This window comes from Oncorhynchus masou, chromosome 23 (genome assembly GCF_036934945.1).
Source record: "Oncorhynchus masou masou isolate Uvic2021 chromosome 23, UVic_Omas_1.1, whole genome shotgun sequence".
NCBI lineage: Eukaryota > Metazoa > Chordata > Actinopteri > Salmoniformes > Salmonidae > Oncorhynchus > Oncorhynchus masou.
In genome coordinates, this window is record NC_088234.1 from 39,469,932 (window position 1) to 39,476,061 (window position 6,130).

Sequence of the window (6,130 nt, forward strand, 5' to 3'; positions counted from 1 at the left end):
AGGTGTATATATACTGAGATCATGTGACACTTAAATAAAGTCCACCTGTGTGCAATCTAACTAATTATGTGACTTCTGAAGGTAATTGGTTGCACAATATATTTTTTAGGGGCTTCATAGCAAAGTGAATACGCACGCACAATTTTTCCACTTTTTATTTTTTGAAACAAGTTATTTTTTTAAAATTTCACTTCACCAATTTGGACTATTTTGTGTATGTCCATTACATGAAATCCACATAAAAATCAAGTGAATTACAGGCTGTAATGCAACAAAATAGGAAAAACACCAAGGGGAATGAATACTTTTGCAAGGCACTGTACCTAACATTTTTGTGACATCAGTAGGCCTAAAGCTGAAAATGCAATGGAAACCCATTTAACTTGTATTTTTTATTCGATACCTGGAAATTCAATGGCTAAAGTTATTTGTATGTGCACTACATATTTACACATCCTTTTATCCTCAACAAGTCAATTTGATTGAAACACAATTCTGATTCGGCCATTTTGTTTTTATGCAGATTTGAGAATATTCACATGAAAATATGTTGCCAATTGGATGGAAACCTAGCTATAGACACCCTAAAGACTCTACCAAGTGCGCTAGTCTGGCGTCACTTTGATTATGGCTGCACATCATGGTTCACCAGCAGAACCAAACATCTAAAGAATAAGCTACAGACCAGCCAAACAAGCTTGTAAAAATTGTACCGATAATCCCCCCTTCATACTCATCAGGAGGTTGAACATTTTTTCGTTTGTATCTCTGCATTGTGTCTGTATCTATGTAATTGTATATGTATTGATGTACAAATAGGGACCACAACGGAAATAAGTCCCTAACTTTATTGAGCAATCCCAGTCACTTTAACAAATCTTTGTACCCACTGGGCACACACTGGTTGAATCAACGTTGTTTCCACGTCATTTAAATGAAATTATGTTGAATCAACGTGGAATAGACAATGAATTGACATCTGTGCCCACGTCTGTGACGTCTGTACTGTGTGTGCATATATATATATATATATATATATATGTTTTTTTTTTTTACTGATAAATAAAATCAATCATTCTGAACTGTGCAGTGGCCACTTGTTGAATGGAAAGAAACATCATTTTTTTTAAATGACAATCAGAGTTTGTCAAGCCAAGCCTTCGATACTTGGTAAGCCTACAAGGTAGGAGGATGTATTTTCTGTTTTTGACAAGATTGAGATAGTTTATTTATTGTAGTGTTGAAAATGCAATCCATGATATTGAAGTGCCTGAAGTGTCAGTATGCTTTGTTTGTTAATTAATTCATACTTTTTAAAATATATTTTTTATTAAACAAAATACAAACAACACGATCATGACAACAACAAGACCAGACAACCACAAGAAGTGAGGACGATGTATATACATGACAATACTCAAACAGACAAACACACACGATACAACACATTTGGACAAAACATCGGCAATGCCATGGTGTACCCTAATACCAAAATAAATAATTAAGGAAAACCATTGTTAGCTTACATTCCATGGCATATGGAGCATTTTGCCTTTATAGTAACATATATTTACATTAATTATTATTGTTCAAAAACACTAGTCGACTTTGTCTAAGAAATATGCCTAAAGAGCTTCCCAACACCCCGCCTTGCTTAGATTCTCCCACTTTCTTTGATGCTGTTGAATTTTCTGATTTCTAGTAGCAATTGTACTTTAAAAAAAGGAATCGGTGTATTGAAAATTGCTCAAAAAGGTTTGGTGTTAGAGATGTCAAATTACGTGTTTTGTATATAAATATTTAAACTAGAAGAAGTACCGTGTTGTTATTGTCAGGATTTGGCCAGGGTTGTTCCGTGTTTTTGTCAGTAGATGTCCCCATTGTGCTTTTTGTCCCTGTGTTTTTCCCTTGATCCCCATTATTGTTTGCACCTGTGTCTCGTTTACCCTGATTGTATTTAAACCCTTTGTTTCCCTCAGTTCTGTGCTCTGTGTTTGTATGTTGGCACCCTGCCCTAGTGTTCTGTGTGCTCTTGTCGATTCCGGGTGAAGTTCTTGTAGTATTCTGTTTTTTGTTTTTGTTTAGTTTTAGTGAGTTTCTTTTTAGGTTTTTTTTGTGTTTTACCTACCACCTTTTGGATTTGCCATTTTTTATTTTAGGATTTTTTCTTTATTAAATACACCGTCTTAAGTACTGCTGTGTCTGCCTCATCTTCTGGGTTCTGCTGTCTATTCGTGGCTCAGTTGGTTAAGTGACTGTTTCTCACTCCGGAGACCCAGGTTCGAAACCGGGTCCTGACAGAAACACAGAGCCAAAAATGAACCCAGAGGCAGCCAGTTCCCAGGACCTTTTGCCACGCTGTCCCACCACCAGGAGACTGTCCAACGCCACGAAGCCGCCCTGGTTCAGCAAGAGGCCTTAATGGCTAGACATTCTCATCTTCTGTCGGAGATGCTGACTTCCATTAAGCAAGTATCTGATCGACTTACCCCGGCAACAGTTCCCGTCCCAGTACCTCAAGTTCACGTACCCATGGCAGTTAACCCCCTGGCTGAACCTCGTCTTCCACCTCCCCAACGGTTCTCAGGTGATCCAAGTGCTTGTAAAGGGTTTCTCACTCAATGTTCTCTCTCCTTTGAGCTGCAACCCTCGTCATTTCCCACCGACCGGTCTAAGATCGCATATATCATCACCCTGCTGTCGGAAAAAGCCCTGGCCTGGGCTACTGCTGTGTGGGATGCCCATAGTTCCTGCTGTGCCAGCTACTCTGCCTTTGCTGAGGAATTCAAACGAGTGTTTCAAGGCCCAAGCAGTGGTTCTGACTCAGCCAAACAGCTCCTGACTCTCCATCAAGGTTGGCGCAGCGTGACGGACTATGCCATCCAGTTCCGCACGGTGGCAGCAGCGAGTGGCTGGAACAACGAGGCGCTCACGGTGTGCTTTCTGAAAGGCCTTTCCGACACTATCCAAGATGAACTGGCCACTCGGGAACCACCGGACAATCTCGAGTCCCTGATCAAGTTGGCCTCACGCATTGACCAGCGTCTGAGAGAGAGAGAACTCAACCGTAGACCTCTAGCCCCTATCAGTCCCAGCTCCGAGTCCCCACCTTTATCATCACTGGCTCCACCGGAACCCATGCAGATTGGACGCATCTCCCAGGCTGAGAGAGACCGCCGGATGAGGGAGCGACGCTGTCTATATTGCGGCAAACCGGGCCATTTCCGTTCCACGTGTCCCGGGCTCCAGGGAAACGCTCTGTCCCGTACAGACCGGGGGAACTGTAACGGGAAACATAACCTCCTCCCATCCGTCCAACTCCCGTCTGCTCATTCCAGTCACCCTCTCCTGGGACAACCACAAGCTTCACCTTCAAGCCTTGGTAGACTCTGGAGCCGCAGGTAACTTCATGGATGGTGTCTGGGCGAAGAAGAATGGCGTTCCCTCTGAACCTCTAAGTGACCCCATGAGGGTTACTACATTGGATGGAAGCCCTTTGGGATCTGGACTTGTCACTCATGTCACTACCTCCTTGAGACTTTCAGTTTCACAACACCAGGAATTGATGAACTTTCATTTGATCTCCTGTTCCGAGTTCCCTCTCGTCCTTGGATACCCCTGGCTTCACAGCCATAACCCTCACATCGACTGGTCTGTGGGCACTATCAAGCAGTGGGGTCCTACGTGCCAAGCTACTTGTATTTTCCAGAATTCCCCGAGTTCTACTCCCGAGTCTTTAGAATCCATCGATCTGACCCGAGTTCCCGAGTGTTACCATGACCTCAAACTGGTGTTTAGCAAACAGAGGGCCACCATGCTACCACCCCATAGATCTTACGATTGCCCCATCGACCTGTTTCCGGGCACTTGCCCCCCAGGGGTCGGATCTTTTCCCTATCTCCACCCGAACGAGCTGCTATGGATACCTATATCAAGGACTCTCTGGAAGCAGGCCTCATGCGTCCATCCACCTCCCCGGCGGGAGCAGGGTTTTTCTTTGTGGCCAAGAAAGACGGTGGGTTACGTCCTTGCATCGACTACCGGGGACTCAATGACATAACCGTCCGTAACCGTTACCCGCTACCCCTTATGGCCACAGCCTTCGAGCTGCTCCAGGAAGCAGTTGTTTTCACTAAGCTTGACCTGCGGAACGCATACCATCTTGTGCGGATCAGACCTGGTGACGAGTGGAAGACCGCTTTCAACACGCCTACTGGTCACTATGAATACTTGGTGATGCCCTTCGGCCTGACCAACGCCCCAGCGGTGTTCCAAGCGCTCATAAATGATGTGCTTAGGGATATGCTTAACATATTTGTGTTCGTTTACTTGGATGACATCCTCATCTTTTCGAGCTCCCTTCAAGAACACACTAAGCATGTCAGACAAGTACTCAAACGCCTCCTGGACAGCCATCTGTACGTTAAGCCGGAAAAATGTGAATTCCATTCATCCCGAGTACAATTCCTGGGATTTGTAGTGGAACCCGGTCGAATCCAAATGGACCCTAGGAAGGTAGGGGCGGTAGCGGATTGGCCCACCCCCAAATCCGTTAAGGATGTTCAGCGTTTCCTGGGCTTCACAAACTTTTACCGCAAGTTCATCAAGAACTTCAGTTTGGTGGCAGCTCCTCTCTCAGCTTTAACCAAAGGTGGCAATGCAAGGTTTTCTTGGGGAAGAGAAGCTGAGACGGCCTTCCAAGGACTCAAGCAGCGCATCCTCTCTGCTCCCATCCTGATACTACCGACTACGGATGAACCATTTGTGGTGGAGGTAGACGCATCAGAGGTTGGTGTTGGAGCTGTCCTGTCTCAGAGGGGTGAAGACAAGAAGCTTCATCCGTGCGCTTTCTTCTCACACCGGCTTACCCCGACTGAGAGGAACTACGATGTGGGGGATCGTGAACTCCTAGCGGTTAAGATGGCATTGAAGGAATGGAGACACTGGCTCGAGGGGGCTTCTCACCCGTTTCAAGTGCTTACGGACCACAAGAATCTGGAGTATATCCAGCAGGCGAAGCGATTGAACTCTAGACAAGCTAGATGGTCTCTTTTCTTCAATCGCTTCCAGTTTATCCTCACCTATCGGCCCGGGTCGAAGAATCTCAAACCGGATGCCCTGTCCCGAGTCTACGCTCCTGCCATTCGAGATGACACGGACATGCCTGTCCTTCCTGCTGCTAAGATTGTGGCTCCGATCTCGTGGCAAGTTGAGGATACCGTGAGACGTGCTCAAGCTAGCGAACCGGACCCTAAAGGAGGTCCTGCCAATCGGTTGTTTGTCCCCAAGGCAGTGAGGACTCAGGTCCTTCTGTGGGGGCACTCCTCTCGCCTCACCTGTCATCCGGGCGTAGGTCGCACCTTGGAGTTCATCCAGCGTAAGTTCTGGTGGCCTACCATAAGAGAAGACGTTGCCACTTTCGTCAATGCCTGCCCCGTGTGCTGCCAGGGCAAATCTTCTCACCTCCGCCCTCAAGGACTCCTTCACCCTTTACCTGTTCCCCACAGACCCTGGTCCCATATATCATTGGACTTTATTACTGGACTTCCTCCATCCCATGGCAATACTACTATCCTAGTCATAATCGACAGGTTTTCAAAGGCGGCCAGGTTCGTCCCTCTGACTAAGTTACCTTCTGCCAAGGAAACGGCTGAGTTGGTAATTAATCATGTGTTCCGAGTCTTCGGCATTCCTCAAGATGTGGTTTCTGACAGAGGTCCCCAGTTCGCCTCAAGGTTTTGGAAGGCCTTCTGCCAACTCATGGGGGCTTCTGCCAGTCTATCTTCAGGGTACCATCCGGAGTCCAACGGCCAAACAGAGAGGATGAATCAAGAGCTGGAAACCACCCTCCGATGTATGACTCGTGACAACCCGTCCACATGGTCATCCTTTATTGTTTGGGCCGAATACGCGCACAACACCTTGCGCTCCTCCTCCACTGGTATGTCCCCGCACGAGTGTCAGTTTGGCTATGCTCCTCCATTGTTCCCGGACCAGGAGGCAGAAGTCAGAGTGCCTTCAGCCTTGAGATTCGTCAGACGCTGTCGGCTTATGTGGAGGAAGACCCGTCTTAATCTGATGCGTTCCTCACAGAGGTATCAACAACAAGCCAACAGACGTCGCCGTCCCG